Source organism: Amia ocellicauda, chromosome 19, assembly GCF_036373705.1.
Source record: "Amia ocellicauda isolate fAmiCal2 chromosome 19, fAmiCal2.hap1, whole genome shotgun sequence".
Lineage (NCBI taxonomy): Eukaryota > Metazoa > Chordata > Actinopteri > Amiiformes > Amiidae > Amia > Amia ocellicauda.
The window spans coordinates 2,637,975-2,661,577 of NC_089868.1; the positions used below are offsets into that span (position 1 = coordinate 2,637,975).

Genomic DNA, 23,603 nt, shown 5'->3' on the forward strand with positions numbered 1-23,603 from the left:
TATATACTTAAAATAAAAAAATAACAACTAACAGCAGAGAAGATGCATCTCATTAAGGTCCTCTTCACAGGATCACCGCAATGGAAACTTTTTTTTTATGGCCTGCCATGAGAGACTCGAGAAGCCACACAACCCAAGGAGGAAGGTCTTATTATTATCACCAACAAAGCTGCTTGTTGAAGAGAATTCTTTTGGATTCTTCAACAAACGGATGGATGAGATCCTTGGATAAATAAGGCACTTGCAACTTAATAAGCTCAAGGGGCTGCTTGGCCTCCTCCCATTTGTACCATTTATGATTTTTATATGCAGCAATATTGTGCCAAATGGAAGCAGGCCAAGCTTTTCTTAAAAATGAATGTGGGTTTATTCATTTAAGGTATTCACAGTGTGTTCTAGTCAAATATCCTTGTGCTAAATAACCAGAATCCAGTACGGCAGGAGTCTCCTCCGAAGGGCTGCAGTCTTCTGGCTTCTGTTGCAACCAAAGATCTCAGTTACTCTTTTGGTACAAGTTAGCTGAGTAACACTTAAACACTTCATTTATTACATTGAACGCTTCTCTATAGGCTGAAAACAATGTCACTGGTAGTCTGGCCTGAATATGAGGCATCTTTTAGGTCATGAAATGTAATAGACCTTTTTTGGAATGTGCGTAAGTCTAGTTGATAAAATGATTATGTTAAATAATTTAAATGTCCTAGTTGGAACAAGAATTTGAAGGCATTGCAGCCCTCCAGAAAGTGGGTTTGAAAGCCGGCTGTACAGTGCCATTCCTCCCCCAAGAGCACTACAGTTGTGGGAGGGGTGAGATTGCTCTTTTGACTGAGATATTGAGATACGGACTGTAACTTTATTTAAAAAAAAAATAGCACTCTTTTCCTTAAAACATTTTACCGTTATGAATGAGAAACAAAATCCACCAATTCTGGCATTACATATATGAGGGGCCGTTCAATAAAAAAAAAAAAAAAAAAAAAAAAAAATCATATACCAAAGTGGATATAACATATAGCAGAAAAAATATGTCACGTTTCAGGAAGGAGAAATCGATGCGAACGTTTATAACCCTGTATACATTAATATACATATATGATATTACAATTATTTTACAAATAATTCAATTATATACAACTAATCAGGACACCTGTCTGCATTGGCTGTAGGCACTTAAATCAAGTTTCAAGATTTGCATGCCTACCTGCAAAAATACCACTTGTTATTATTTGTTATTTATCCTGTCAATTGTTTGGTTGTTGTTTATGTTTGTTTCAGATTTGACCGTACAGTGCTTTGAGTTTCTTGAAAAGCACTTTATAAATACAATATATTATTATTATTATTACTATTAAAACATGGTATATAACTAAGCACCACTTTTCTTTTAACTACCCCTGCCCTTGTGCATGCCTGTTTGCTGGTCTGTTTGAGAGCCCCGCATCACGGTCATCTACCCCACGGCATTACATGACACACAAATACTGGGAAATTTGAGCAAAAAGAAAAAAGCATCAACCTGCTTAAACTCAGCCAGGCTAATCAGCTAAAAGCGAAGGTTTGATGAGAAGGGTTCAGTTATTGTTGAAATCATTATTTTAGTGGATCTTAGCCGTATGTGATCATCCACATATTCCTGCTGACTAATCCTGTGTGATCCCGCCGTGTTGGTCGAGAGATCTGAGCGCCGCGGGCAGCGCTGCCCATGTGATTGGCCAGGATGAGGAGTTAAGCGCGCTCTCCAGGGCAGGTCAGTGGGATGAATGCAACCCTCGTGAATGCCATGGAAAAGCACCAGGCTGCAGAGATTGAAATGGTATTGCAAGAAGACTAAATGCTTAGAAAGAATAATGCATCAAAATAAATGGCGCCCTGCTACATTACAATGCAGCCTGACCTTAAGATACTTAATATCACACAATGGTGAGAAAATTTAAAGAGAAAAGCATTAAACAGAGCAAACTATAATACATGTGTATCGAAAAACTAGTCCCAGGACCTGCTACAGACAGACATGCTGCCGATGTGGATTGAGTACATTACCATTTCACTGCATTTAGGAAGCTCTAAATATAGAGCTGAAAGTATTAACACACCTTCAGCAATTTTTAAGTTTCAATAGGTATTGACCATTAAGCCATTCTTATTTAACAAAGTCAATGTCGTTTTAAATTACAGATTTTTTCTAGAAAAGAACACATATATACATAAAGATTCCAGTTAATTTACATCTCTTGGTATCCATTCAGTCATTTCCATCATTTATCTTTGATCTGTTCTTCTTGCAAAGTGTCATGTTACCCTGCTTGGTCAATCCAGCCTTTGGGGACTAAGGGCTGTTTGTTTTGTGGCATTATGTTATTTCCCAGAACACCTGAACACCTACAGCTACAAATATAGGAACTCCTGTGTGCAAAATAAAACTGCATTCACAGTGGATGTAAATCAGAGCAGTCATGTTCAACAGATTTAAATGATTTAAGTATAGAAAAAGAAACCTCAAGAAGATAACAGTTCTGTCTGGACAACAAATCAGCGCAAAGGAGACCTTATGGATGAAATCAAATGAAGAGCAAAGATGAGCTGGAGTACAACTGGCATAAACAGCATAATACAAAATAATTCTGCCCATTTGCTTCAAGAGAAAAGTATTTGTCCAATACAAACTATTAGTAGTCACCTGTGACTCAGAAAAACGATACATACACTCTGGACAACACAAAAATCATGGAAAGATGTATATGTGTTCATACAGTAATACATTTAAGTTTCCCACAAAGTTGTGTTTGACTCCAGAACACTCACCTGCAATGTGCTAGGCTGTGCGTTTGTGATCATAGGTTTAGGGTATTGTCTATCAAAGCCAGGTGCTTTACCAAGGCTTACAAAGCAGTGGGTTCCCCATTCAAATGACCAAGTGGATTATTTAATTACATTTATTGTCGTTAATCCTTTACACAAGAAACTCTTGTATGAACAGGAATAAAGCCTGTGAATTGTGTAAATACTGATCCAATATGGTAGCTTAGTTCTGAATAGACACCCCCACACAAAGATGTACGGTAACTGGTGGGAAGAGTACTCAGCAACAGAGGAGAGGCACAATACTGCCAGCCCCCACCATACAGACATACATAACATGCAAACCCATATATCTTTACTGACATATACATTATAGTGAAGTGATTCCCCTGTTTTTGATTACAGTAAATAGAGATAATGGTGAATGCATAGAAATATATGGAGAAACTGTTGTGCATCCTGTGTTTCCTGTGTTGTTTTATATGCAGTATTTTCATGTGCAATAAGAGTGGACACTTTCAAAGACTGCACTGAAGATGCACATTTCCTTTCGACTTTAATCAGAGAACAAACCCTATTTAAAACCCATTCACTTCCTGTACAGATTTGGTTATTTGTATTCCAGATCGAACATTATAGGTAGTCATTTATCATGCTTCAGTTTAATGAGCCGGGTGTTCAGTCATTTAGGAGCACTTATTTGAACAGGAGGTTGTCGCGTTGTACTTTTCATTGAATGGATAAAACCTTGTAGATTGAGATTGAAATATTGTTGGAATGGACTGGAGTTCGGGATTGATGAGTTCTGAAAAAGAAGCCTAAAAGGTCCCATTCACCAAGGAAACAAGTGGTGGAAACCAATTTGTTTAAACCCAGACTCCTTTGGACATGGAAAATGGGTAGCAAAATGCAAATGTGGTTCTTGAAAGCAACAGATAATTCACTTTAAAAGTATATACAACTATATTAAACAAAGAAAATGCCCTTCAGCCCTTCTTAGGTCATTTGGGACATTTAGTTACAAATTTAAATTTACAAAAGTCTGTGGAAATCTACAAAGAAGTAATTGATACATATTTTAAAAGATTCTTCTGCAGTTTTAGTTTTGGGGATTCTAAGCAGAATCAACAACAGAGAATAAAAAGACATTTTAATGTAGGGAATTAGGCAATATATGAAATATTACCAAAAATATATGTATACAAAACAGTGATAGAAAATGTCATTTTAAAGTGGCAATCAAATCTAAGAGAATACATTAAACATAAAATAATAATAAAATATGTACTATGTACTATGTACTCTCTCTTCTCCATTCCTTCTCCAGTATCGCCTCACAGTGGTGGAGTGGCCTACCCATCCCCGTACCTGCCTACCTTATGGACTCTGCTGAAGAAAACACCTGTTCAGACCCTGACCGCTACTCCACACTGCTGTCCCTGGCACACACCACACACACCCCTGTCTGCTACCATTCAGTGTCGAATACAATCAGCACTGTGTAGAATACATGTGGTGCAGCTCATTATAAAATGCAAATGTTGTCCTTTCTAATTTCGGATGTGTGCCCCATTAGCAGGAAAGTCCATTCAGATGCATTTCAGCAGGTGAGAAAGACAGAGTTCATTAATTTTGGTCCTATTGCTTCCACTTTACTCGGATGTCTCCTGTGCCTTGTGTAACAAGTGACCATTTTACACACTGGAAATAATAATCACCTCTCTCAAACATCACCCACAAAGTGCCTTTATCCCTGCTGTTTCCACAGATGGGCATGGATAACCTCTGTTAACCTTTTCGAGCCATCTTTTCCCATAAGCTTCTGCCCCTTGTCACAGTTTTTCTTGACCTAAAACTAAGTCTGTGTACAAACTACAAAATCCACTCTGACAGGGAGAGGAAAGAGCTGGTTGACCTGTATGCTATCACAGCTTTTAGAAAAATATTTGAATGTCAATGTTTGGAACTGGTGATGACAGATGACAAAATGTACTGTGACACAGTGCTGAGTGCTGGGTGGGGTGCAAGAAATGCCTGTCCCCCAGCACTGAGAGAGAGAGAGAGAGAGAGAGAGAGAGAGAGAGCTGTTGCCTGTTTTGCAGATTATTCCATTTGTTAAAAAAAAAAAACTCCATTAGGATCTATTGTTATTGTTAGATGATATGAACAGTACCTCAACATTTAAAAATAGACTGGATAGGATCCTTAGATCACTTAGTTATTAATGGACACCAAACGAGCAGGATGAGTCGAATGGTCTCCTCTCGTTTGTAAACTTTCTTATGTCTCTTATTTGTATGTGGTGACTGGGTTTCAGTGTGTGTGTTTGGTGTGTTGACAGCCCCGTAAACACAGTGATCTGCAGTCTGCTGTCCTGACTGTTTATTGTGCACATGTGATCCTGTGGGGGTTTCTCAGATTTATGTATAATGCAGGGGTCCAGGAGATTAACATTGAAAACTTTCCCTGGCCCCCCCATTCAGTCCCGGCCTCAATCCCACAGATCACCTCCGGGAGACAGAGAAAGCACAGAGCAATTTCTCTACAGGAGAACGTGTCTACAAAACTCGTGGGAGATGGCACAGCATCCCCCTGGCTGTATATCAAAAGGTAGTGGAGTGTATCCTTTTTAGGTTTGCGGCAGTCATTAAAGACAAGTCTATAAATCCTAAAAGAAAAATGAAGTGCGTCAAAAGGTTTATAAATGTACCGTTGAGCAAATGTATAAGTTATGAGGGTAGATATACTGTTGAATTATGTAGGCCATCCTTCTCAACAGGCCTGGTAGGGACAGACTGATATTCCTGTTAATGGTGTTAGTAGAGCAAAGGCATACTCTGAGCACAAGAAGAAAGATGAGCTTGAATCCAGCAGCTATATTATGTTTGCAAGCACAGCCCTGAAAAGTCCTGTGTTAAAAGACAGCTAGACCCCAACTGAAGGCACGGTTTACATTTGGCCGTCAACTGTGTGACAGGCCTCTTTATTCACACACAAAGACAAGGGGGCTGATGTCAGAAGCATAAGAAAGGATTCTCTGTTTTTTTTTGTCTTGCCAAGTGGACAAAAACAAAACCGCAACAACAAAACATTATTATTATTTTTGTCATTTAGCTGACGCTCTTATCCAGGGCAACTTACATTTGTACCCATTTATACAGCTGGGCATTTTACTGGAGCAATCTAAGTGAAGTACCTTGCTCAAGGGTACAACAGCACTGCCCCACCCAGGATTTGAACCCACAACCTTCCAGAGTCCAGAGCCCTAACCACTACTCCACATTACAGCATAAATTATTTGAACAAGTTCTCTGATCTGTCAGACGCCTCAAAGTGATACGAGAGAAAGTGCTCAACAGTTTCCACAAAGCGAATCGCTGAACAGGAGTGAATGACAATTAGACCAAAGACTGTATAACTTGCAGCTACTGTATTATGACCATTATGCAGAACAATAAGGTTTGGGTACACATCCACCTGACCCAGAGAGGAATGCATTCACGTGGATAATGGCAGGACACACCGGAGGGCAACTCCATTTGTTTCCATGATGCTTGCATGCATGGGAGAGCTCAGCTTGCACAATACAATAGTTTCAGAATTAGGGGGGGATATTACAGTGTGGAATATTGGCTGGTATGCATTGACACTCAAGGGAAAAAAGCTTCAGCAAATCTGTCCTACAAAGTTCACAGAAGGTATGTTTAAATGTCTGTGGAGTGATACCAACAAGGAGGGGACAGATATTATAGTTAAAATAGAAACAAAAGAAAGCTGGAAGGGGAGGCTTTTTTCAGTTTATACATTTAATTCATCATAGCCATTTTGAAAAGAAATACAACTTTGCAAGTCCAATACAATGATCATGCAAAAAAGGCTTGAAAAGGAAACCATTTAAAGGCTTTCAGAGTGATACTGCTACAGAAGATATTATAAATTCTTCCTATTGTGGGTGTCCTACAGCGTACCAATATCCAGACAGGAATTACTCCTGTAAAACAGACCTTTTTTTAAACACATGGCAGAAGCTATGCTGCAGTCTCCCAAAAATGTGTGCTGCTGGGAAAACAGCATCTTTTCAAGAGTCCTGTTTGAGAATTGGCAGAGCCTGCACAAACCCCTCCAGATAAATCAGCAGGCCGACATTAGCTTGGCTTTTCTATCAGTTATGGAAAGGCTGGTGTGAGATTCCCTGTGTTTAAATTTAAAAAAAGATACAAGAAAACCTCTGCTGGCAAAGACTGGCAACATCCCTCATTTGAATATACTCGGGAGAGGTCAGATAGCAAGAGTGAAGCTGGAAGACTCCCACCATTTCAATTAAAGAAAGCCCTGCCCTTGGGTTTTGTGTGTTAATCACATGGGGGAAACATTTCTTACATTTGATGCCACAATTTATAAGTCATCTGTCAGAAACATTAAACAAAAGCTCCTAGCAAAGGGAATTGTGCTCGTAAGTCAATCACAATACTGCACCACTGACCACAGCATCGCTTATTACATATTCCTATCATGACCATGGTACGGGGGTCTATTTCCCTGCAATGAAAGCGCCAACGTGAGCAACTTATCTGTGCCTTTGATTGAATGCATCTGCCAGAGCACAAGAGATCGAGCAGCTAAGGAACAAGATCACAACAGGCAGATTTGTCTTTTTTAAAAGGCATCATCATTTCTACCCGTACTCAAAGCTCTCGATAGCATATGCTACACTGAGAAACGATTTCCAGGTATAGCAGGTCTTGGTGCATAGAATCATTTGTAAGTAAAAATTATAGATCTGTAATGTACTGCTGGGAAAAAAAATAACATCTGTGGTGTCAAAACAGAAGCAGGACCTTGTATATACATTTCTATGTATTTTATAAATATAATTGAAAGCATAGAAGCTATTACAGGCACTATCTTACAAGTTGCCAATAAGAGATTAATGTTTATTTATTACCTCTAACAGCATTAGATAAATAGCATTACCCAGCCTTCTAGTCCTGTATGTTCATGTTGTTATAGAGACTTGAATTGTAATGATTTGCCTTCTGGTGAAAAACCTGGAATTTGTGAAGAACTACAAGTATTTGAGACATCAAAGTTAGCAGTAATTCCTCAGCTTAGTGCATAGGGGAGATTCTTTCATTATCATCATATTATGTCAAATTAAAAGGAATAATAAGGTACTCAAGGATTTGGGTTTTCTTTATTTTTAAACAGTGTTGGATTACATTGATGGTGATTCCTAGGAAGGGTGTAGTAGAGTCACACTGCCATTCAACATTCAAGAGCAGCTGCACAGGTTTGTATTGATCGGTCAGCTCTGTGGGGGGAACTGAGGGCACACTGCTAGTGATACACTGGGGAGGAAGGAGAGACATTCCTCACGTGTCCACATTGTCAGGGTTAATCTAGCTCTCTCCATTTATTTTCAGCAGGATTCATTTGTTTAGGTAAAGTTAAGGTAATATTCAATTCCATGGGTCATTTGGATAAAAACATGACAAATCAAATAAAAAGGCTCTTTGTATAAATACAGAGGTATGATTTTTCTTTTTAGTACTGCACAAAACTTTTTTTTGCGCACATCTATTTTCACATTTTTCTGGTGTTAAGAAAGGTTAAAAATTCGTCGTCTCATTCATTCCCTGGTTCTGTTCAGGTGTAGCAGTACTGCTGTGCTCTTTGAAAGCAGTAACCGTTAGTGCAAAGGACAAATTACTGTGACAGCTTTTGCATGTTAAAGATGGGGAAAAAAGCTAATTTTAAAATTGATAAAAACATTTTTAGAGGTTTTGTTTTGATTGTTTCCCTGGTCCTGCGGACGAAACTGCTCTGGTTCACTCACAGTTTTTGCTGCTTGTGCTCACAGCCAAACTGCGCATTGTTTTTCAGTAAATTCAGCGTCTGCACAGAGCAGCACTGGGAGGATGCACTATAATCGGCATTGGATATGTATACTGAGGTTTTCAGTGCCATGTAAATACATTACAGACTTGAGCTATGCACACTGCCAGCTTTTTAGTAATGCATGGAGAGCGAGTCAGTTGAAAACATAATAATAATCTGTAAGTGGTCATTTATAAACAATAAAGCCAGAAAGGCCTTGGAGAGTAATGTCGTCTAGCCTTAGTTAATAGCCTGTATATCTTTGAGCTACAGGATGCATTTGCCTTAAACTGCTTTGCCATTCAGCTCAGGGTAGACACTTGCCCAGAACCAAAATACTGCTTCAGCATGTTCTCATTATTGCCCTTGTTGTCTGACCAATTTACTTTAAAGGTGTAACAAGTGACCAGGCCGATCACATTGTTGTTCTGTGTCCTGATTTAGCACAAGTATCCGTTTTACCAGGTCATCTAAAGTCCGTAATGCACACAGCACAGATGGGAGTCTCAGCCTTGTGACAACCCTAGGCCATCATGCTTTACTGAAGACCAGTGAACAGCAGAAAAACACTGCTTCACCCCAGCTTTTAGGGAATGCTGTACATGGTCAGATCCACATCACATTCACCACTGTCTTCTTATACTGGACGTGATCCTTGGACACCAAACGAGCATGATGGTTCGAATGGCCTCCTCCCGATTGTAAACTCTCTTATGTTCTTATGCTGCGCTTTGTGGGTGGTTTCATATTCATGTCCAACATCAGAATTTTGACAGCTGGATTTCACATCTTCCTTAAACTCTCATGTCGAAGATGGGAGGATAGCATGTGATATTTCTCAGTTGAATAGAACAGATTCTTCCTGAAGTGATGGCAGACAGGAATTGAAGAATAGGGTGGGAAAAAAGACTGCATGTAATATATTATGCACACACATAGACATTTTTAATTTCACCTGAGATGTAGGTGAATTGATTGATAATTATTAGGTGCTAAAGCCAAAATGGTCTGAAGGGTGTTTTATATTCTGAAATGCTTCAAGAGTTTGCTGCTAAAGACACCTCATTGACTTTTGGGAATGGCACTGGTGAAGTGGGGGATGGGGGGGGGGGTTCCTATCATTTATGGTGTTGTACAGAAGACATCTGTAGGGGTCTTGGCAAAGGAGATGCACTAACCATAGAGGAACATCTCCCTCCCCGAGAATTTTATGGATCTCTTACTTGTTTACTTCTCTAAAAAATCAGGTGGGTGTCCTTTAATATCCAGAGCCACAGAATTGGCAGAGAAACCCACCAAAGGATATTGCTAAAGGATATTGCAAAACAAAACCACAAAATGAAAATAACATGAATAAACACAGCTTATGTAATGCCAAACGAGACAAGCATAGCGAATGAGTGCATGCAAGGGGAGATCTCCCAAATTATTAGCTTGATGTTCTTCAAGTCACTTTCGAAAGCTCCAGTATTATTTTCATTTTACAGAAAGGATTAGCTTCCCACTGAGGGAGAGAGAGAGAGAATCATGTACAGTATGTTAATAGTGCTCAGGAATCTCCTGCCCTCACAATGTAACAGATTCAGCCTGTCAAAGAAAGGCTTGTCACGTTGAATAGGCCTTCAAATTGCTGGCCGCTGGAAAGCTTTCACCTAGCTTCGCAGCGATTCAGCTTGTCATGTTGGTTAACTCCATAGGACATGAGATTTGCTACAGTCACAATTACACCACTGAATACATTTTTGTTTTCTGCTTAAGAGCTCCCGATACATAATCTTGACACCAAAACAGTAGCTGAGCTGGTGGACGATTTTCTGGAGATTTAAATCAACAAATACATCTTTCAGTTTTGAAAGCAATAAGGACCTACAATAATTACAGCTGTACAATCAGGGGCACAGAACTTGAAATATTACAAATCATTTGGTTTTTATGTTATGTCTACTGATTACTCATGTAGTTTAGCACTATAATTTTACTGTAACTATCGTATCATTATGACTACCCTTGGCACATGCCATGAATGTGACCCTATTATGTTGTGCACTTCTTCTTGTCCATTTGTACTAGGATGTACTGCACTTTATAACGTTTTTAAAATGTTTCTTGTGAAAACGAAACTGCACTGGCTAAGGGCGACTGCTAATCAATTAATAAATCATTGAATGTATAAATACATACATAATAATAATTATATTAAGTGTTCTTTAATCTTTTGAATCCATTGCTGTTTCAATAGACAAGGCATAAATCAAAGACTGGCCCTTACAATTTATTTCAATGCAGGGTTTTGATGCCACCAAGCTGTTAAATGCTTAAATAAATAGACAACTTAATCAATTCTATAACTAAGGAAGAGCTTGTACCAAATACAAATTAACTGAGAGGGGGAAATGGAAAACCCAAAAAGACAAAATCTGTCAGCCATCCCTTGATTAGACTAAACTAACCAACTTTGAACAAATGTACCATAAATTAAAGCAGGTGTCAAACTGCCATATCTTCTGGTTCTAGATCTGACCCCGTACTCAGCTACAATTGGTCTAATTACTTGATGAATTGGATACATTTCATAAGTGTGTCCAGTCTCCTCAGGATTTGTGGGTAGTGTATCTCGAGTCAAGAGCATAGCAAAGCCAAAATGACTCAAATGACAACAATAATCAGATATCCTAAATTAGTCACAAAGCAGTTAGAAACACCTATACAGCACTGAATGTTTGGTATAATTAAAATGTAGTGTAATGGGCATTGAGTAATGTGAGCTGTGGGTGGTTTGCACAGGAAAAAGTCGTTTGAAATGTTCTACAATTAAAAGCAGTGCCGAGTGTACAACAATTGAATAACTGCAGTCATCCATCCACTGAAACCCAGGCCACTGCAAGCACGAGCCCCCTCACTGGCAGTGCCTGCCCGGGAGCTTCCTTGTCTAGTTCTCCCTGATGTTCAGGAGGCTGTGTGATCTCTCCACTGAAACCGAGTATACACTGCCCAAGAAGCAGCTCAGAGCGGGATCCACAGCCCCTGTTGATCACGTGGGAGGCAGAGAGCTGAAAGCAGAGAACCTTTTAAAAAAAAAAAATTACAAGGCACTCACTCTTTTAATCATCGAAGTGCATATGCTGTGCAAAATATGCACTAAGGATCTTGCAAAAACTCGCTGCCAAAATCAATAGCACTCTTCATTTGGAACAATATTATTCACAATCTTAGTCTAAGCAGCATTTCTTGTTAAATGATATTTATTTTTCGAGGTGTATTGAAACTTTTTCACCCAAACAAGGCGAAGTTAACATTTCACTTGACCCAGTTGACCCACTTAGTTCTGTTACTCCATAGATATCCCTGGATCCCTGGATTTTTTCTTTTTAATGACAATGAATAATTCATTGTTAACTAACTGGTACCAGAAATGCATACACCTCACATGACATCTCCATCACTGTATTCAAATATGTATTAAATCATAAGATAATCATACTTATTCTCACAAGACACATTCAAATCACATCCTGTCTTCCAGCTACATCTACACTGCACTGACACTCAAAATATTATCTATGAATTACAAAGGCCTGAAACCTCCTCAAATTAAAAAAACAACAACACTAGCATTATTATTATTATTATTATTAATTATTATGGATATTTAAATGTGTGTTTATGAAGTTCAGGTACTCTCCAGTAAGCAGTGTGGAAACTCTGCTGTGATTAAGGCTAGTCTCGCACCTTCTCACCATTTTGTGCCAGATGGCGTATGAATAATTTAGAAAGCCACCAAATCAATTATTAATTCTGGATAAAAGAGCAAACACTTAGATAATTGTCACAGACTGGCTGGGAGGAGAGAGAGAGAGAGAGAGAGAGAGAGAGAGAGAGAGAGACTGATACTCATGTCTTCACCCTATTCTTGACATGTGCAGCGTAAGAAATAACAAAGCACTAGCGAACCCACTATTGCGAGCGGTTTACAGCTCATTACTCTAGGGAGAGACCTGTCTGCCAAGTTGCACTTTCTGCACAGCCTAAACTTCCCACGTTTTGTTTCCGCACAAACACACACACTCCGGATCACCTCTTAATAAACAGACTTGAAGTCTGTGAAGGTGTTAGAAAACCGCATTCATATTTATAGCTAAAGTTAAATTATTCTTCATTAAACAGCGCCATCCTCAAAAGCAAGAGGTGCTTTATTCTACATTTACACTTACACTTTACACATATAAGGTTACATTCCGGGTGTTGCGTTAATGTGTTCATCTTTGATCAATGGGAGGACTGTAGAAGCACATTGCCCACTAGCCCTGCACTTTCAAACTGCAAGCGTGGATGTCTTGCACTAATGCTTTTGATTTCTGCCAATGCTGATAGTATTGCACAGGTGTGCAAATGCGAATACTAAACCTTTAATTACAAGACAGAAATAATAGCTCTGCTTTTCCAACTCAATGTGATCTACGAGGCAGCAAGACATATATTCTTGTTCATAAATGCTAAAGGAAAGGCTTTATCTATTCATACATATTGATATAGTGATGATATCAGGTATCACTCAAGACTTGTTCCCGGGGTGTATGTCAACTACATCTCTGGACATCAGTTCATCAGGCACTGAGCAATGATCCAAGAGCACAGAAATATATTATTTGCTATGCTATTGTACTACAGTGATACATTTAACTCTCAATATGTTAAACTACACTGTAGGACTATTCATTTAGAGCATGTCTGGAATTGAAAGAAAATAAGAAAAACAAATATTTATATATAGAGATAGAGAGTCTGTTTCAGAGTAAAAAAATAGACAACTATGGCAATTACTTCAATATTTATGAAACGTACGCTGCAGAATTACAGGTCAAAAGAATGATTTTATACTCTTCAACAACATGTGCATTTGCATTGATAATTGTATCACTTGCAGTTATTTATACATGAAAGCCCAAATTTAGCTTGTGACTAATATAACGCTGTATAAAAGCATGTCCTCTCCTGGTCAAACAGGGCGCATCGTCCAGCTGGGTGCTTCGACTGCGCACCACTGTTTTTTCCTCGGTGTAATGTCTAATATATACATTCATTTCATGGAGTTTAAGGGCGACTTTAAAATCATTTGGTATCTCAAAGTGTCCTGGTGACTCCGGAGTGGGACACTACCGGCACCCTCTTATCTGTCACCGTGCAGCCACTGCGCAGGAAGTGAAGTCACTCCATATCTGGTCATGTCGACACGGCAACCTCGCATCAGCTCCATGGTAACATGGCACTGATGAGGAAGACTGTGACAAGAAGCAGGCCTGACATTTCGGGGCCTCGTGCACCAGAGGTATAGTGAATTATTGATGCTGGACTAACATGTTACAGAGCACGGGCAGGAAATTACAGAGTGGCCCACTTGCCCCGCTTGCCGCCCAGGTTGAATAGGTTTGGCATCGACAGGATTGCCCACCTAACTGGTTTGTAAGGTGGGCAACCCTGCCGGCCACCTTGTAGCTCTCACAGCATACAGGGCCGTCTGTATCATCCACTAGAAAGTACTGCAAGTACTTAGAACAAAGATATATTACAGAACATAAATCATAATTTGTTATTCTGGTATGTATGACTATCATGATTCATTTAAGTAAATGCAAGAGGGAAAAAAAAATCTCAACTACGGTCACAGATCAAAGCCTGACCACAAATAATAGCAAAACAATCTACTGTAGTTTAGGCTACATGGACTAAACTACTCAAAACATCAATTAAAACAAATCAACTAACTTGGCAATTTCGTGGTACTCAGCTGCCGCAGCAATTATCTGTAGTGTTGCCTTCTGGCCTGTTACACGGCACCTCCCTCATCTCGCAATGCATACAGTTCTAGTTGAGAGTATTCAAACCCTCTTCTGAGAGGGTGTCATTTGATGATTCATTGAGTTCAATAAATATTGTCCGTTAAAACGATACTAGTTTATTAATGCCACATCTTCAAAATATGCAGAATACTACTTTAGCTCAGAGAAAACTGTGAAGCTTCGCCTGAACAGTAAAGCCCGGGGTGTCTGTAAACTTGTCACAGCCACCACACTGATTTCTAGATTTTCTCATTTAGAAAGTCATAAAATGTGTCATCCATTTTCTTTAAAATCAAGACTAATACTCCCTACTACTTCTATTATGCTTTACTTGCTGTGCCAAAAAGGATTCAAGCCACGATGAGCATTTTATTTTATACAAAAGTTTATTTTGGAAATTGTGAATAATAGATCCCTGAAGGCTCAGACTCCCAGCCAATTAAAACATGGACAGACGGCCACACCTCTGAAAGTGAGAGGGCCGAGCTGAGCCGATTGCAATCACTGACACGGAGTTAATGGCATCGCCAAGCGCACTATTCCTAACACTCAAATTATCACGCTGAGGTGCAATTAGCAGGCTGCCTCTCTGACAGAGAATTCGTAATTCCCCAACCACTACTCCTCACTTGCTCCCCTCAATATGTTTTCAGCAATTAACAGCTCCATCTCGGCCGCACGAAGCCCAAGCTGCATGAGGAATTCCTAACGATGCCGTCCAGGAGGCAGAGAGAGAGAGAGAGAGAGAGACCATGCTGTATCTGGGGCTTAATGGCACAGCCAAGGGTTTAGGACACAAATCTAATCTCCTACTTGACTTCAGCCTGTAGATTGTGAACACAACTGACAGCAGGGGCTTAGGAAACATAAAATGAAGCTTTCATCTGTATCTGCAGATGTGTCACCCAGCTAATTATACAACACCTAATGAAGCTCTTCAATTAAACTGCTTAGTCTTCTCTGTTATTGGTTTGGTTGATTTTGAACATGAATATCCACTCATTCTCCTCTTTCTCCACAAGTACTGTATGTAGGCATCAGGTGTCCTTATTAACTGCACTCAATATATTTTCGTTTTTTCTTCCAGTAAATGAATACAAAAGTGAAAAAATACCATTCAAGAAATCAAATAACTTGAACAGGGAACCATACACATCAAGGTTTGATATCTGCAAGATCTCCACAGCCCCAGCAAAAGATGTCAGCACTGATTTGGCATTAACCAAATAAAAAATCTTACCATATTGCCAAACCGTGGCTTGTGTGTAGTGCATGACTTGCTTGAGACTATTTTTGCCATGTAGTATTGCCATGTACAGCATAAGCCATCTTGTAGTCTTTTGCGTGCATCAATTTCAGCTACGCAGAATCAGACACGCTCAAATCATAATCTGTTACTGACTGTCAACCCTCCCTCAAGCTATGCTCTAATAACTATTATTAAAGGCAATTGTTGTTTCCTACAAGTGGCATGAGGCAATGAGTTAATCCTTTTCTTTTTCCTGCTGCAAAGTATAATTACATTTTCGTTTACATACTGTTCATCCATAGTGTTGCAGTGCATGGAGGTATTGGATTTAATCTGTGCTGGACTGCTGACATTATTATTTAATGACAAACAAAGCGCTTTGTATGGTTTGTGGTCTGGAGATATTATTGCCAAAAAACTACTGAACAATGAATGTAATAATCATGTGCTTTTTGGTTGTTGTTTTTGCATTAAGAAAATTAAGTATTTGTTCTTATTATACAAAAATTGAAATGTTCTATGACCGTGCTTCTTCAGGAGGGATGAGACAACATATGCGGTCAAAGTCATTCACACAGAAGGCCCACAGCCGAACTATTAGTCCAGTTGGAGGACACTCAAACTGATACAATCGATCGAACCATCTTACTATCGTCTAACTGAGATGAACTGAGGTTTCTGCAGCTCAGTTAGTTCTGCCCACCCCACACTGGGCCAACTGTCCACCACCTCCTGGCACCTCCTGACTACAGCCTGCAAAGCCAGCTGGACCTGGACAGGAGCTGGATCCAGGTTATAGGGCACATTGTGCAGTCTGGACAGTGGCTTTTACCAGATGCGCCTCTCTGAAGCCAAGAGTTGATTTAAATGTAAACTAATTCAGTTTCAAGGTTGTTTAGAACATGAAGAACATCTTCTTCACTTGGAGTCTTGAAAGACAGGATTCCATGTGTTTAGTGACCAGGGACTGGGCCACATCAAAGTTAAAGCACTGAGATTATATGTGCCAAATGACATACATGTGCAACTCCAAAAGTAAACACATTTTAAAAAATACAAAAATAACACTAAAGCTTTCCTTGAAAGAAGATGACTAGGCCACCATCAAATTAAAACAAAAATTAAATGTATGGTCTATTGGCCATTTTCATAAAGTAGTAAGCACCAGTGAATGTTGCCACCACTAGCATGCTTCGCGATGCTCATGTTAAACAGAAAACTTAAACAAAAATGCAAATCAATTTCACAAAGACTACTCAAAGTTCAACAGGGCTTTATTTCACCCGACATTTAAAATATCACCAAGGATGTGGAAAAATGACTTCTATTGTTCTTTTGGTGTGCCTCTTATTGCAGACAAGAACAAAAGCTCATTCTAGCCAACAAGCAAGAACAATTGAACATGTCTGGCAATTAGCAGGTTTAAGGTTAATTTAAAGACAACCCAGCACAAAAGACAATTCGAGGTAGGTGGATTTTATGGAATTTAAACACTCATCATTAAGGCCCTTTAAATTCCATGGTTAACACTAGAAGCACTGACATTTCAAACTACCTACAAGAGCCAAAACTATAGTATATTAATGATTTATTAATAATAAAGCTAGCACAAATGCAGTAGTGTATTTAAATGGAAATATGAACATAAAACATAAAAATGATTAGTATAAATTACATCAAAGCATTTTTATTTTCTCAAAACAGATACACTGCACAGTCAAAACACATAGATGAAACAATGTAGACTGTGTAGGTGAGGTAGAGATCACGACTTGAACTTGATTTGTGTTTATGCAGATCAAACTGGATTCATAAGGTAACATTGAAGACAAGGAAAGGTTTTCTGTTTCATCTGCATGCAATGCTTTTCTTACAAGGGCAGTGTGAGTAGTTTACATTATCACACCCGTTTGCTGCAGCAATTATAATTTAGTTTGCTGATTAACGATTTGGTGGGGTTTTTTTTTATATACATTCCTATTTCTTTAAATTATTTTTTTACCATTAATGTTACAGTGTTGTTATTGTATCATATCAATGCCTGGTATTTATTAAATTATTGTGTGGCATAACCAAGTGTCCGATTAATCAACTAATGCCCATTGATTAAACGATCAAATATTTTAATCGACTGTCAGCCCTAATTATATATATATATATATATATATATATATATACAGTGAGGGAAAAAAGTATCCCCTGCTGATTTTGTACGTTTGCCCACTGACAAAGAAATGATCAGTCTATAATTTTAATGGTAGGTGTATTTTAACAGTGAGAGACAGAATAACAACAAAAAAAAAACAGAAAAACGCATTTCAAAAAAGTTATACATTGATTTGCATGTTAATGAGGGAAATAAGTATTTGACCCCTTCGACTCAGTACTTGGTGGCAAAACCCTTGTTGGCAATCACAGAGGTCAGACGTTTTTTGTAGTTGGCCACCAGGTTTGCACACATCTCAGGAGGGATTTTGTCCCACTCCTCTTTGCAGATCCTCTCCAAGTCATTAAGGTTTTGAGGCTGACGTTTGGCAACTCGAACCTTCAGCTCCCTCCACAGATTTTCTATGGGATTAAGGTCTGGAGACTGGCTAGGCCACTCCAGGACCTTAATGTGCTTCTTCTTGAGCCCCTCCTTTGTTGCCTTGGCTGTGTGTTTTGGGTCATTGTCATGCTGGAATACCCATCCATGACCCATTTTCAATGCCCTGGCTGAGGGAAGGAGGTTCTCACCCAAGATTTGACGGTACTTGGCCCCGTCCATCGTCCCTTTGATGCGGTGCAGTTGTCCTGTCCCCTTAGCAGAAAAACACCCCCAAAGCATAATGTTTCCACCTCCATGTTTGACGGTGGGGATGGTGTTCTTGGGGTCATTCCTCCTCCTCCAAACACGGCGAGTTGAGTTGATGCCAAAGAGCTCGATTTTGGTCTCATCTGACCACAACACTTTCACCCAGTTCTCCTCTGAATCATTCAGATGTTCACTGGCAAACTTCAGACGGGCCTGTAAATGTGCTTTCTTGAGCAGGGGGACCTTGCGGGCGCTGCAGGATTTCAGTCCTTCACGGCATAGTGTGTTACCAATTGTTTTCTTGGTGACTATGGTCCCAGCTGCCTTGAGATCATTAACAAGATCCTCCCGTGTAGTTCTGGGCTGATTCCTCACCGTTCTCATGATCATTGAAACTCCACGAGGTGAGATCTTGCATGGAGCCCCAGACCGAGGCAGACTGACAGTTATCTTGTGTTTCTTCCATTTGTGAATAATTGCACCAACTGTTGTCACCTTCTCACCAAGCTGCTTGGCGATGGTCTTGTAGCCCATTCCAGCCTTGTGTAGGTCTACAATCTTGTCCCTGACATCCTTGGACAGCTCTTTGGTCTTGGCCATGGTGGAGAGCTTGGAATCTGATTGATTGATTGCTTCTGTGGACAGGTGTCTTTTATACAGGTAACGAGCTGAGATTAGGAGCACTCCCTTTAAGAGAGTGCTCCTAATCTCAGCTCGTGACCTGTATAAAAGACACCTGGGAGCCAGAAATCTTGCTGATTGATAGGGGATCAAATACTTATTTCACTCATTAACATGCAAATCAATTTATAACTTTTTTTAAATGCGTCTTTGTGGATTTTTTTGTTGTTATTCTGTCTCTCACTGTTAAAATACACCTACCATTAAAATTATAGACTGATCATTTCTTTGTCAGTGGGCAAACGTACAAAATCAGCAGGGGATCAAATACTTTTTTCCCTCACTGTATATATATATATATATATATATATATATATATATATATATATATATATATACACACTCACCTAAAGGATTATTAGGAACACCATACTAATACTGTGTTTGACCCTCTTTCGCCTTCAGAACTGCCTTAATTCTACGTGGCATTGATTCAACAAGGTGCTGAAAGCATTCTTTAGAAATGTTGACCCATATTGATAGGATAGCATCTTGCAGTTGATGGAGATTTGTGGGATGCACATCCAGGGCACGAAGCTCCCGTTCCACCACATCCCAAAGATGCCCTATTGGGTTGAGATCTGGTGACTGTGGGGGCCAGTTTAGTACAGTGAACTCATTGTCATGTTCAAGAAACCAATTTGAAATTATTCAACCTTTGTGACATGGTGCATTATCCTGCTGGAAGTAGCCATCAGAGGATGGGTACATGGTGGTCATAAAGGGATGGACATGGTCAGAAACAATGCTCAGGTAGGCCGTGGCATTTAAACGATGCCCAATTGGCACTAAGGGGCCTAAAGTGTGCCAAGAAAACGTCCCCCACACCATTACACCACCACCACCAGCCTGCACAGTGGTAACAAGGCATGATGGATCCATGTTCTCATTCTGTTTACGCCAAATTCTGACTCTACCATCTGAATGTCTCAACAGAAATCGAGACTCATCAGACCAGGCAACATTTTTCCAGTCTTCAACTGTCCAATTTTGGTGAGCTTGTGCAAATTGTAGCCTCTTTTTCCTATTTGTAGTGGAGATGAGTGGTACCCGGTGGGGTCTTCTGCTGTTGTAGCCCATCCGCCTCAAGGTTGTACGTGTTGTGGCTTCACAAATGCTTTGCTGCATACCTCGGTTGTAACGAGTGGTTATTTCAGTCAAAGTTGCTCTTCTATCAGCTTGAATCAGTCGGCCCATTCTCCTCTGACCTCTAGCATCAACAAGGCATTTTCGCCCACAGGACTGCCGCATACTGGATGTTTTTCCCTTTTCACACCATTCTTTGTAAACCCTAGAAATGGTTGTGCGTGAAAATCCCAGTAACTGAGCAGATTGTGAAATACTCAGACCGGCCCGTCTGGCACCAACAACCATGCCACGCTCAAAATTGCTTAAATCACCTTTTCATTCAGTTTGGAGTTCAGGAGATTGTCTTGACCAGGACCACACCCCTAAATGCATTGAAGCAACTGCCATGTGATTGGTTGGTTAGATAATTGCATTAATGAGAAATTGAACAGGTGTTCCTAATAATCCTTTAGGTGAGTGTATATATATATTGTAGCGATCCTGGCTTGTGTGTATGTGTGTATGACGTGCCACTCGGGGTAATCATAGGAAGGGAAATGAGTGAGAGAACTGGTTATTAAGTAACTGCATTGGAGGGAAAGTGGATGTAGCTCCCTGTGAGTTTAATAAAGTCTCAGTTTTGTTTGAAATCTTTTTGTTTATTTTTATGTTAAAAGAGATAGGTGGCAATACAACTTTCCTGTGGCACTTTATTAAAACAACATTATTATCATTATTCGACTGCTTGTGTTGGTGTAACTTTGTAATTGTTTAGTGAGATCAGGCAACGTTTGGGGTGTAATGCAAAGTAATCTAAAAGTAAAGAGTACGAAGTAATATATTTACTTTTTGTGAGTAACGACCACAACACTGCCATCACTATTCGCCATGTAAAAGGTTCAACATTACAGAATCATCTGCAAATGTAATAACATCCCATGGCTTGGTCTAACTTATCCTGGATCATGATTAAAATCTTGCTTTTAACAGTATGTTTAAACGTCTTCATGACCAGTGACGTAAGGGCCACAGGCTGATAATTGTTATTTACCCTTGGCACCTTAATTTTAGCCACTGGAACCACAACAGACTCCTTCCATAAATTAGGAACTTTCTGCTGAGTTAATGACAACTGAAAAATAAATAAAAATACCACCTAGCTGTCTAGCACAATTCCTCAGTTACAATTGTATTAATTGCTGGCTTTTATTCAAATTAAAAAGCACAGATTTTATTAACCTATGCTATCATCAGTATTTCATTCAAATGTATTTTTACAGCACCAAGATAAGACAGATGTGCTGTATTAATTTACTCTGGGTTTGTTTGTTTGTTTGTTTGTTTGTTTATATTGAGATTCAAATTCAAAGCATTATGTAATGTTTTACAATGCTACACTTAATAAGAATCAATGTTTTTGCAAAGTTTGTGTAATCCTACCATTTCTTTTTTGTATTGTATTTAAATATACCACAACATATGAAAGATATGTTATTTGTATTATTATTTAGCATTTAGGGTATGCTTTCCTTCACTTTATTTGTCCTGTTACAACTGAATGTATCTCCGTCTCTCTCACCTGCACTGTTTTATACTGCTGTTGAAGCGAAGACATATTTCGGTTCAACCCTGAGAACAGGTGACAGCTCTGATCTGAAGGCGTAAAAAACTAACTAACTGGGTCCCGGGTTTAATCTGGAGTGCAGCACACGCTGTGCTAGGGTGTGACAGTACAACTGGTGTGCGACAACTTTCACAATGAGCTGCAGACTCTCCCCGTGGGGCCTGAAGCGGACCTGGCTCTTCTCCATCTCTGTACCGACAAGACAGAGAACTCCACCTGAGACTTGGCTTCACTATTCTGTTGGAAGACACCACTTGCGAAATCCAGATCCTCTCCAAAGGCCACTCCAGGAGACTCTTCCTGGCCCTTGAGGAGGCGACTGTAGCCTTTGAACACTGGATCGCAGGGGCCCAGTTTGGTGATGGTGCGGCTGGCCACAATTATTTTCAAAAAGGTTTCTGAATCCATCATACCAATTATGAAACTTGCTACGGCTCTAGGTAGACTAGGACATGGACTTTGTTTAATAGACAAAACACAGTAGAGGTAAGAACTTCTGCCCTTGGGCCCTGGGATGCCTTAAATAACTTAAGCAGTGACAATACACACATCTATTATTATTATATTTTAATAAAAGTAATAATAATAATAATAATAATAATAATAATAATAATAATAATAATAATAATAATAATAATAATAATATTTAATGCAAAGCCAAATGCTTTTATAATCCTGTATAACATTATAAATAAATGTATTACTATTGTAACATCCTGGGGTTTCTTTTCACTGCAAGACTCGAACCCTGGACTCGCTCACCACAGTGCAGCAACCTTAGTTACTGCATCACTAAAAGGCCCAGCCCCTGAGCGATGCTTCAGAATCTCTACACTGCCACCCTATATGTTTCATATATAGTTTGAACAACTTTGCTGTATTGACTCACAATTATTACTGTGGTAGAGTACAGACAGTATGTTATTTTTATATTAATGCAAGTAATAACACAAGACAGTATGGAGGAGAGAGAGACAGAGAGAGAGTGAGAGACAGACAAAGAGTGTATGACCCAAATGAGTGAGTCAGATTGAATTAATATAAGCACTAATAAATGTCCAGATCCATACAAACTGCTGGAGTGTACAGCCATATTATCTAATGTTCCTGTCATTACCCAATTAATTTCAACAGCTACATTTGCCTACTTGTAATAAAGTGCAGTGAACGTATACTTTAGCAAATCAATATCCATATTTCACACCGTAGAACTTGCAGGCAAACCGGCACAATCTAATTCAGTCTTAAACAAGGTCAAGCAGTACTGTACCAGCTACAGTGAGGGAAAAAAGTATTTGATCCCCTGCTGATTTTGTACGTTTGCCCACTGACAAAGAAATGATCAGTCTATAATTTTAATGGTAGGAGTATTTTAACAGTGAGAGACAGAATAACAACAACAAAATCCAGAAAAACGCATTTCAAAAAAGTTATAAATTGATTTGCATGTTAATGAGTGAAATAAGTATTTGATCCCCTTTCAATCAGCAAGATTTCTGGCTCCCCGGTGTCTTTTATACAGGTAACGAGCTGAGATTAGGAGCACTCCTTTTAAGAGTGTACCATCAAATCTTAGGTGAGAACCTCCTTCCCTCAGCCAGGGCATTGAAAATGGGTCATGAATGGGTATTCCAGCATGACAATGACCCAAAACACACAGCCAAGGCAACAAAG

General features: G+C 39.4%; 1 protein-coding gene across 1 annotated transcript in view; it reads right to left on the reverse strand.

Annotated features, from left to right (window-relative positions):
- The window catches only part of cacna1ea (calcium channel, voltage-dependent, R type, alpha 1E subunit a), a 191,879-nt gene that overhangs the window by 99,873 nt on the left and 68,403 nt on the right, over positions 1-23,603 (reverse strand). The gene's annotated exons all lie outside the window — the stretch shown is intronic.